This window comes from Pinus tabuliformis, chromosome 8 (genome assembly GCF_031772625.1).
Source record: "Pinus tabuliformis cultivar Carrire ecotype Pingquan chromosome 8, CPIR1, whole genome shotgun sequence".
NCBI classification, from domain to species: Eukaryota; Viridiplantae; Streptophyta; class Pinopsida; order Pinales; family Pinaceae; genus Pinus; species Pinus tabuliformis.
Window position 1 is genome coordinate 1,983,756,066 of NC_142294.1, and position 12,629 is coordinate 1,983,768,694.

Genomic DNA, 12,629 nt, shown 5'->3' on the forward strand with positions numbered 1-12,629 from the left:
TGATCTTTATATTTTTCTAAAAATATCTTTTGCATATCATTCCATGGTCTTATTGAATTAGTCCCTAAACTCATGAACCATTTAAGATCTCTATCCTTCAATGTTGCCGAAAACAATCTCAATTTTCGAGAGTTTAATAAGTAACCGTAAGATCTACAAACAATTTCAAATTTAAAGAGAAAAGTTTCCAGGTCCTCTGACCTTAGACCATGAAAGTTTGGAAGGAAATATGGAAGGATGTTCTTCATGTGCACACTAACATCAATATCTTGAATGGGAAATCCAAGAGGATCTTCTTCATTTTCATCATATCCATCCATTTCTTCTACCTTCTCTGTCACCTCTTCTTCTTCTACCTGCAAAAATGAATGGTGATGTGGCTCTTACTACACCACATGATCAAATGGGGCCGCGAGGGGGGGGATGGGGGGTGTGTGCGGCTGGTGTTGGAGAATTTGTTTTGAATAAGAATGCTAATGCAATGCAATTTTCTATTCTTGAAATGAAAGATGCCTAATACAATTTTTTGTTTTTGCAGAAAGTAAAAATAAATGAATCAACTAGGGAAGAAAACAGTGCATACTTTGACATCTCCCTGGCAGCAACACCAAAAGGTGATGAGCCTCAATATTGCAACAAATATGTTGCAACTCACAAGGATACCAACTTTAATTATTAACCCGACTTTCGTACAAACTTAATAGGTATCAGAACTATATGTGTAGCATATAATGTGTCCTTCCTTTGCTGTCATGATGTAATGGAGTGCATGTAATGAAATCAAATCCTAACTAGTTGCAGAAATGGAAATGCTCGAAATGGAAACCTTAACCTGTTGTAGGAAATAAAATACAAAGAAAGCAAATCTATTCTAATTAAAGAACATAAATATCAATAATTACATTTCAAAGAGTTCAAATCCATTAACAGAGTTCATTGGATGTGGCAATCAATAAAATCATCATTGTGTTCCCATTTCATAAATTTTTCCATTAACCCAACTTGCTGAGGAGTTTTGCATGGGTAAAAAGGCAAGTCCTAAGTGGTGTTTATTCCTCGTCAACCATTTATTTAGAGGCTAGGGGTCATGATTCAACCCTAAGGGATAAAAAACAATCTTTTTGAGCAAATTTGGGCAAGTATATACATGTTGGAAGAGTGGTATAGGAAACTACAAGATGTTGCATGATGCTACAGGATGTTATAATCCACCGAAATGACCAAGAAAATCAAATCCAAATTGGATGGGACAAATTTTTATATTGATTAGGATGTCTTAGGTCTCCATTATAAGTGGAATCACTAAAAAATAGCCCTATTAACCCATGCTAAAAAATAGAATAAAATTACTAGTCTAAAATCTTGAAATTCGAGAACTAGTGAGCTAGTAAATCTATCAAACGCCTAACCTAATAAAGTGAAAATTCAATGGGGTAAATTTTGTTATTAACTAGAATGTTTTTTTGATCTAATGCAAGTGTAATAAAATTGATTGAAGCTCGTTAGCATGTTCTAAAAAATAGCAGAAATTTATTGTTATTTGACAAAAGAGACTTCCAGAAATTTAGATTTGGGAATAAGCAAACTAATATAAGTAGCTCAATGATTACTATGATCTTCCAAATTTGTTCCATTGATGAAATGATGCTTGTGATCCTACAAAATAACTTACTTCAACCATTTAACCGAATCGTACAACAAGAAATCATCAATACTCAGTGGAAAAATAGAAAAAGACAAGAACAAGAGATGCATGTGAATAAGAAGTGAAAGGAATAAAAGTAAATGATACAAAAGGCCTCTAAGGCTCCTGGGATGGCCAAGCCCAAAAAAATTCATAGTCCTGTGAAGGAGAAAAATATTTAGAAGATTAACATGGCACTAATCTTCATTATTTCCTTCAATACAATTACATCCCTACAAGAAATGAAAGTGGAGTTGCAAATATACGAGTTCTCCCCACAAGAAGTCTAATAAAAATCAACCCCTAGAGGAAAATTTGACTTGGTACTTATACAAAATGATTAGGAAGCATTCCCCATGAAAGGAGGAAGCTTTTCCCTCCAAAATGCCTCAATTAGTGGATCTGGTTCCCAACACTAGGAATCTGCTTTAAATGACATGGGACACATCCCTAGATTTTCTCAATCATTAGAGCTCCAAAATTTGTGTAGTAGTTTTAGAATATATTGTTGATTTATTATTCAATATTGATCCTCCTGTAGTGGGGAGAAAGTCCCTAAATTATAGCCTTCTCCAAATATCCATAATTTTCCCAATATTCTCAAAATATTCCACAAAAATAAATAATATTAGGCACAAATATGAAATTATCCATAAACCTTCCTAATGAACATATTAAAGTTAAAAATACATTATCTAATGCAAAAAGAGAAGCTTAATGTGCCAAAGGATGGTCAAATGGGCCTTAATTTATGTCTAATTTGGAGGCCCATCACCACCACCTCTGATATTGTTGCCACTACCGTCTCATAGTGTTGCATTGTCAATGGATCTAAAGGAGTCATCAAAACTTGATGCTAAGACCATGGATACCATTCCAGATAACATGTGGATGACATTGGATAGTGCACATGTCACATTACGTGGAGATACAAACAGACCACCACTATTTCCTCATGACCTGCCAGTTCCATTATATGATGATTCATATCTCATGAGTCTCTCGTTGACCAACTTTTTTCATATGCATGGATGTGTTGTGATTCCATCTGTGACACTTGGAGGGTGCACAACCTGCATGACACAGACCAGGTACATATATACGCAACTTTTGACTCTTATTGTCAAGTTATACATAATTATTTATATTATAGGTTCATGATTTCATGTAGACACAACCCAACTATATGGATGAGTTTATGAGATCATTCAAGGGGGTGTTGATCAGCCAGACCAACCTCCAGTAGTGCATGTTTTCATGGATTCTCCTCCACCTCATAACACTCGTGTGTAGGGGATTCACTATATATAGCCACATGGACCAACAATTGAGGTAAACTTTTTTATTTTTAAGATTGCAAAATGTTCTCTTTTTAAGTTATATGCATGATAATTAATTTGTAGACTAATTATAATTTGTCCTTCCCATTGTGTACATAGACCCATATGCAAAGTGCTACTAATGTCGTAGTTCTGTGGATGTGTGAGTGGGATGATGGGTATAGAGACATTGACAATACATGTCCATCGATGTAGACCCCAATATTTGAGCCAAAGACAAGGGAGCACCAAACCCAAATTCACCAGAACCCTATCCTAGATGACTTGCATTTAGACTCGAGTGAGGTTATTAGATTCATATATGTAATTAAATGTGGTTCAAAATCATTTATTTCCATATTATTTATTTTGTACGAATAATGATCTAATTAGTTTGAATTTGAATGTGTTATATTGCAGTACCAGATTATGGATGATTACTTTGCGCAACGGAACTCACATAGGAGTTATGGCAGTACTTAGAGTGGATAGTTTGTATATTTTCAGGCCTATTTCATAGGACACATTCACATGTTATACATTCTTTGTATATTTTCATAAATGGACATTTAATGGATGTACATGAACATTATTTCAATTTATGGATGTTTTTTTTTTTTTTTTTTTTATGTATGTTCATGTAACATTTGTAATTTGTATATAATTTCATATGGATAGTTTATTCATACATTCATTATTTCAGTTTATGGATTTGTTAATTATTTCACTTGTTTCATTATTTTTTCTATATATCATAACTTTAATTAAAAAATATAGCAATTTTGATATTTAGTTTCATAGAATAAGAAAATAAGTATAATCTTACTATGATGCACGTCACTTTGGTAATTAAATTGAACTAAAATATGTCGTGGTTGAATTAAAAAACACAAATTATAGGATTTAAATAAGTTTTAAATTCACTTTTAAAAGATGTTTGGTAAACAACAAATAGATTGTATTTCTCTTGAGGTTATCTTCAATAGCTCAATCATAACATGATATTTAAGTCATATATGTATTGAAATTTAATATGCCAAGAAACACAATTAATGATATATGTTTCTATAATTTTATATAGAATTTTATGAACTTTCCTAAATTTACTTGGATATAATCTCAATGTTTAATTAAAAAACACAAATGAAATTGAAATAAGTTTTATTCAATTTTAAAAGATGTCTGGTAAACAACAAGTAAGTTTTATTCAATTTTATTTCTTTTGAGTTCATCTACAAGATCTTAGTCATAACATGATATAAGTACAATCTTACTATGATGCAAGTCACTTTGATACTTAAAATGAACTAAAATATGTCATGTACCAATTTAATATTGAGCATGGAAAGAATTACAAATATGTTTCATATTGCTTGTAGAAAGTGCCTTTTAGTGCAATCAACATGTATGTTATTACAATGATTTTAAAAATAAATTATTTTAATTATTAAGTCATCCATATTATAATATTAAAAATCTATATATAGAAAATTTTGCGACCCACCCATATACCATTGCAAGGCCAACTCTTTTATGTATTTTGAAATCAATTCCTTGTCTCAAGGTTTAATTGAAAAACACAATTATGATTGAAATATGTTTTATTTAATTTTAAAAGATGTCTGGTAAATAACATATAAGTTTTATTTCTTTTGAGGTCATTTACAAGAGCTTAGTCATAACATGATATAAGTACAATCTTACTATGACACAAGTCACTTTGATACTTAAAATGAACTAAAATATATCATGTATCAATTTAATATTGAGCTTGGAAAGAATTACAAATATGCTTCATATTCACTTGTAGAAAGTGTCTTTTAGTGCAATCAACATGTATGTTATTACAATGATTTTAAAAATAAATTATTTGAATTCTAAAGTCATCCATATTATAATAAAAAAATCTATATATGGAAATTTTTGCTACCTACTCATATACCATTGCATGGTCCACTCTTTTAAGTATCTTGAAGTCAATTCCTTATCTTAAGGTTCAATTAAAAAACACAAATAGGATCGAAATAAGTTTTATTAAATTTTAAAAAATATATTGTAAACAAAAAAAATAAGTTTTATTCTATATTATTTCTTTTGAGATTATCTATAAGATCTTAGTCATAAAAAGATATAAGTAAATCATATTGGAATTTAATATAGGTCAAAAAACAATATAGTTTTATAATTATATAGTTAAATGTTCTATATATATGTGTGCGTGCGTGTGTGTGTGTGTCATATTATAGTTTTTCTATATATTATGTTATATAGTTATAGTTATAATGTCATGTTATATACATTTATAGTTATATATAGTTATGTTATTATAGTTATATCTAGTTAACATTTAATTAGATATAATTTTAGATTACAATTAGTTAGCTATAATTATAACATAACTACATATAATATAACATAACTAGTATATAAATATAAATTTTACTTTTTCAACGGCTCGATCAAGCTATATAACTCGATCAGGTCATTAGTTAACCACGCAAATGGCTTGACCGATGGTTTCTTAAACCATCAATCGAGCTATTTGTGTTAGAGAGTTGGCATTGTGTGGATGGCCAGTGGCCTAGTGAGGGCATCTGCAAGTGTGCTGGAATTTGATGTCAACAATAATGCTAGGGAGATGTGTTGGGTAGTTGGCAGTGCGTAACAATAGGCATGAGTGTTGGCATTGATGTCAAGAAGACAATCTTGGTTTCTTGTTGCAACAAATTCTAGTAGTGATGGCCCAGGAGGAATCTCAAGCTAGCTGTGGGCTTCATGTAAAACATCATCATAGTATTAGGATTATTAGAAAATCCATAAAGTTATGATTACAACGATGGACTAGGAAGGAAGTTCATGGTTGCTGTAGGCCTCATGAAAAGGATCATCATTATGGTTGTGATTCTTAGATGTTTGGAGAGTCAAGGAGCAAAATAATGGTAGAGATATTGGAGCCATATTTTTAGGTAGTAGATGGGATCAATGGCTAATTGGACCCCCTCCATTGGATAGTGCTCAGAATAAGATTTCCAATAGTATGTGGAAGTCCCATAATAGACTTCTGGATCAAACGTTAGAGCCAGTTGAAGTTCTGCCTCTCGAAAAGAGAAGGCAAAGGACAATGAGCTATTTTCCTTCTGACACGTATCCAATTGGTAATCGATGTTCAAAAGTTTCAAGTTGCAGTGCAATAGAGTATGCATTTCGCTGATTAGAAACTTGCGATATCGACAGTTGGAGGTTCCAGCATATCGGAGATCGGAGATCGGAAGGCATGCCATATCGGTGATCACATGTTGATGATCCAAGAAAATTGGAAATCATAATTGGAGGTCAGTGATCCATGCATATCGGTGATTGGAGGGCATGCCATATCGGTGATCACACGTCGACGTTCCAGGCAAATTGGAAATCACAATTGGAGGTCAGCGATCCATGCATATCAATGATCGGAGGATCGATTGTATTGCATATTGTGATAAGGATATTGCAGGCCTAGGGCCATATCGACGATTGACATTTCATATGAGACATCTATGGGATGTTGCGATCATTGAAAGTTGATTGAGTTAAATCGTCGGGATTTGAGCCTCTAGTCTTAAATTGTTGGGAGAGATAAAAATAAAATACAAAGGAATTAATGCAAAACAAAGGTTGGCAGACCTCTTTCTCTCCCCTCCAAGAGGACAGATGGAGGCATCTGATTGGGTCTGATAAGGACACATCGCAGCTAGTGATTGGATTCGATGAGGACACATGGTAGAGTCTAGTTGGCTCCGATAAGGATAGATGGCAGCATCAGAGGAGCTCCAATGAGGACACATGGTAGGATTTGATTAGTTCCAATAAGGGACACGCGACTGCTGACATCAACATGATGTGATGGTATGGAGGGACATGTGGCAAGCAGTTTCAGTGTTTTGAATGGCCTAATGGGCCATATCTAGGTGATATGTGTCACCACTCAAGGAGTGCCATGTGGCAAGTGATGACACCATGTCACAAGTCAGCGATTTGTGATGTACTTCACATTGTTACAAAGTGTAAATTGCTGATAAGGGGCTTCAATGTGGTAAGTGCATGGTTAAGAGGAAAGACAAGAAACCAAGGGAGCTATAATTTATAAGAGGAAAAAGGCTCCCGGACAGGAGTGTATAGGCCTTAGTGCCTTAAGGCTAAGCCTTAGGTCACAAAATTTGGTCTTGTGGTGAGAAATGCACAGAAAGGGGTAAGCAGTAGGGAGCTAGGAAATTGGAGATCAGCGATAGACGGTTTTTTGTTGTTGGCACAATGGCATAAATGAAAAACATTGATAAAGAGGGCTCTGATATGTGTTAGTGCTTGGTTGTGAGGCTAATGATAAACCAAAGGCCCATAGTTTTAACATAAGTAGAAAGGCTCGTGACAAAGTCTAAAGGACTTAGCGCCTCAAGTTTGAGCCATCAGTCACTGCCCTCAGTCCTATGGTAGAAATTCGATAAAGGGGATAGATAAAAAAAAGGGCCAAGAATGATCAGAATTCACTGGTTTCACATGTCTGGTTGTGAATGAAGTTCCGATAGAGGAAAAGGCTCTGATAGTGCTTTGTAGTGTAAATCCTCCGATAGAGCAGCATTACAAAGGTGTATTGATGGTTGTATGAATTGACAATTGTGGTTTTGAATGCAGAGCTGTAAGATTAATGAAAAAAGATATCCCATGCACGCATTATAGAAAGACCATGCCTGAAGTACAGAAAAGCCATGCTCTAGTGCTGTCAAGATTTTTTAGCCTTGAACAGGTATGAAGAGTCCTAGTGATTGGAGAGCTGCAGACATAGAGGACTGTGCCTAGCTTGAGTAAGCAGGTGGACTGAGAATTAATTCTCAGTATGGAGAAGACACTTAGGATAGTTAGAGGCCCATTCTCAAGTGAATGTAGTGGTAGAGACCAATTCCTATGCATACAACAGAATACAAGGCCATGCCTAAGTACAGTGCACAATGTTGAACAAAGGATAGTGTGACAACATTAATTGGGGTGAACAATAGAGGAATAAAACCTAGGAGCTCAATTGGGCATCTAAGGGGAATGCAAAATTGTTGTCTAAGAGGCTAAGAGGAAAAGTATCTGAGTGTGAGAAATGCTGTGAGAGGCTAAGTGAGAGCCATTTCCGTGTGAAAAGGCTAACAATGCCTAAGCAGAAGAAAAGAGACCTCGAGAACTGCGTGCTTTGTATGTAAAGGTCGGTAGGTAACTGTGTGCTTGTGTAAGGCCTGAAGTGCCTCTGAGCTGTGAGACAAGGATGAAGTGCCTGTGCTCTGTGTTAAAGGCAGAAGTTACTTGAGCTGTGTGTATAAGGCTATGAGTGTGGCTTAGAGAGCATAATGTGTGCTATGGAAAGTAGTGAGGCTGAGAAGAAAATGATTGTTGTTGAGAGTAGAGAGCAGAGGGCTGAGAATGACTATTGTTGAGAATATCATAGGGCTACTAAAGAGTGTTGCAGAGAGTTGAAAAGTGCCGTAGAGTGAGCAGAGATCAAAGTTGAGATCAGGCAGAGTGCTTCCAAATCACAGAGGACGACCAGTTCTTAATTGAGTGTGGGTTGGTGCTTGTAGACAGGAAGTTGGTGCTTCCATCTCTAGTTGAGCTTGGGAAGGCTTGGGGGTCAGTGCCTCCTGCAAGTTGGTGCTTGCATAAATCCAAGGAGCTACAAGTTGGTGCTTGTAACAAATCCATGAGGTTGGTGCCTCATATGGTGCTTCTGGTAAGCTAGACAGGTGTCTACAAATAGAGGGAGTTGGTGCTTCCTTCTAGTTGGTGCTAGCAAACAAATCAAAGGGAGTTGGTGCTTCCTATGAGTGGGTTCTCACAAACAGATTGATGTAATAGAGTAGGTGCTTCTATTTACATCAATAACAACAACAAGATTTGTGGTTTTTTCCTGAAAGGGTTTCCACGTGAAAAACCTGTGTCTAATGTGTATGATGCTTATGGTTTGCATGTTTGTATGTTGTGTTAATGTTGCTGCTACATTATAGATTGCTGGTGGTTATATGGATGAATTCCATGATTAAATAAGGAAAGTAAACTGGCATAAAGAAGTAAAAACTAGCCTTAATACTGATTCACCCCCCTTCTTAGCATTAACATTGTTTCCAACAATTGGTATCTAAGCCATGTTCCTTCAAAAATAAATTAATTACGAGAAGGTAGATGATTTGAAATGGGGGTTTGATAACTTGTTATGCTTACAAGAACCTTCCACTAAGTTAAACAAATAAATGATCTAGCTTATACATGACATTTGCGGAATTAAATACTTGAAACAGGTGTATGTTTTTATTTTTATTTTAACTATTTAAGTACTTTAAGTCCATTTGTTTCTGCTGATATTAAACACATATAACATCCACATAATGCAGCAAATAAACATCAACACATAATAAGAAAATTTAATCTAGGAGTTCACCCGAATATCGTGGGCTACGTCTCCTTGAGCTTTTGTCAGCTTGACTTGGCTCTTTGGGATTATGGCAAAGTTTCTTTTACAAGTTCCACACTTAAGTCCAAAGGTTACTGAACTGAACCAATGGGTTGAGATTACCATCTATATCCCTGTCATGGCTATCATCACTCTGTAAACAAATCTAAGCTCCCTTAGACTTGATTCCTTCAATCAGTGCTCTAAGCTACCTTGAGCTTCTTGATGGCACTAACTCCTTTATAATTCTTTAATTGTCATTGAAACCTCATATACTACCTCTAACACATATCAGACACAGAAAATAGATAGATAAGTTTCTCAAAATGAGCACTGCAACCCCAACTTAGGCCTTCCTCCACAGTTGGCACTGGGCTACCTGAAACTTCCCTATAGAATCTCAACCTTTAGAAGTCTTCAAATGCTTTCACAAATCCCTGTAATGGATTCAAAAGGCTCCAATTAGCCTAGCTAGCCTCTTGTTTCACTCTCTCTGGTCGAAAACTGCTCCTGGAGTGCATTTAGTCAATATCCCCAGGGGATACTCCACCAAATTTGGTGAACTACCACTTAACTCCAGTTAAATATAGCATTTCTACATTTTTAGCCGCTCTGGCAAGATATCGTTACCATAACTATTGGGCGCACATATGACTGCGTTCTAACCCCAGCAGTTAGGGATAATTCCACGTAGATCTGGTGGTCGGGTTAACATGTGACCACATGTGACTTGTTTGAAAATGACGATTACATCATGGGACATGTGAACAGTTTTGGGGATCGCTGGCGGGTAAGACTACTGGCAGTCCTAACCCCCAACTCTCCAACCGTTACAGAACAAATAGGTTATGTATCCATTACAGGTTAAGAAACATCGTCAAGCGGAGTTGGTAGAGCGATGTCCTATCTTGCCAGAGGTCACGGGTTCGATTCTGTCGGACCCCTAACAAATTTTGCATAACCATTCTAGGGCCACGTGGTAGCCTTTGGGCTTGCCATGTGTCGGCCCGTGATTGGTCCTGAAAAGGGAATATTCATTGGAATATTCATTTTTTTAATATTTCCAAAAACCAAATTAATTTTGGTCAAATGTCCAAATATTGCAATTTACTGGACTTTTCAAATTGCGATAACTCCTTCATATGGTATCAATTTTTCGAACCATTAATGGAACTGGAATTAGGAAGATGAGATCTATCCGGTCGCTCAGGCTTGACACTCTTTTGAAAACTTTGAAATTTGGAACGATCACTAAGGTCATTGATCAATATCTGATCACTCCTCCCCAGAAGGAATCTTTTGGACCCCAAAAGGCCGATATATTGATCTGTACAGTAGATTAGAGTACAACACCCTCTTCTTTTCAGCCTCCATACACTTTCCTTGCATGTCTAGTTCCTTTGAATCAAAACTCGAAGGTAGTCGACACTTCCCTTCTTGGATGCGCTTGTCCTCTTGTTAAGAACTGTCTTCCTTGAACTCATTCAGAATTTTTGTTGAGAAGTTTACAGAAGGTAGCTGAACATTGCTTCCTTGATCATCGACACAAGGTGGCTTAAAAAAATGTGAGATTACATCATAAATATATGCATACTTAACTGAAATTTGCATATGTACTAATGAAAGTATGTTTTGCTATGTCAAGAATTCAAACCACTTCTTACCAAGCCACTTCTATGGCGAATTTTGCTGTTGCAAATCTTCTTCTGACATCTTGTCAAAAACAACATAATTCAAGAAAAAACTTGACAACATAAATTCAAATCATGTGAATCATCATCATGTCTCTTACATCTTGTGTACAAATGATCGACTAAATCACAAGCCGACAAAAACTTGCCTTCTTCAAACAACTGACTCTCCAAGTCAAGCATGTAAAAAAAAAAACTTGATGATTCTTGTTCAAAGTAGAAAGAATTCCGCCTCTTGTGAAACACTTCATCATTATCTTCCTTTTTCAATCTTGGAGACAAAATCAACTTTTCCAAGTCGATATGACATTGCATGCATGTTTAAATAAAGCAATCGACCATCAAGTCAATTACACATACATGTTCAAATACACTGAAATCATCAACATTCCTTTGTTCATACATACCATTATCATGCATGTATTCCATTCTTCAACTTTCTCTCAAGAAAAATTATAAGTACAAGATCCTCAATCATATGTAAATGTACTTACAAAGATGAAATGAACATAATTTTGCTGCAATAAAGCGATTCTCATACTCAACTTTTTCATTCACCTTTTTCGTAAAACCCTGCAACTTGCATTCCATTGGCAAAGAAAGGTATCAAATCAAAAGACATGCAAATTTAATTGGATAAGAACTCTAACCATTTCTTACCAATCCACATTAAAGGCGCTCCCTTTAACTACACATTGACATCAACATGTGAATCATCCTGAAACAAATCAATTATGGAAAATTCCTTTCCATTCTTGGCATTTTCTTTTTCCACCTTCTTCAAATTTTGTGGAAGCATTGTTGGATTCAAAATCCAACATTTTTTAGAAATATGTCCTTACTTATGGCAATACGTGCAGCACATGTTCATCCTCTTTACAACATAATTTTTCTTGTCCAATGGACCTTTGGCTTCTTGCCTCCTCTTCTTCAAAAATTTCTTGTATGTGGCCATTTTCTTCCAACATCTAGAAACACTATGGTTAACCAAACCACAAAAGGAACATGCAATTTTTTTCCAATGCTTATGTGGAAATTTACCATGCTTAACATAATCAAAAGAAATGTGATTGAAATCAGATTTATACCTTCCTCTTTCACCTTTGTTGCCTTCATGAGAAGGTGAATCGAATGAAGAAGTGGCTCCCTTCGGAACACCATCAATCTCTTCAATGATTTTAGAGCTTTCAAAACTCCCTTGTTTGAGTGCATGCTTATGAACACCTTCTTCTTGCAAAGTATGTTTCAAACAATTGCATTCCCCATGAATACAATCTTTACAAACTTGAGGTAGAGAACCTAACATCAAAACTCCTTCTAGGAACTGTTTCAATTGCCTTCATGGCTGCTTTAGAACTTTCTACATAAGATTTTCCATAGACAAGACCTAAATACTTAAGCCTTTCCTCAACCATTATTGGCTCAACAATGCCTTGTGCATGTTTTCCCAATCCTTTTCCTTCATACTCGAT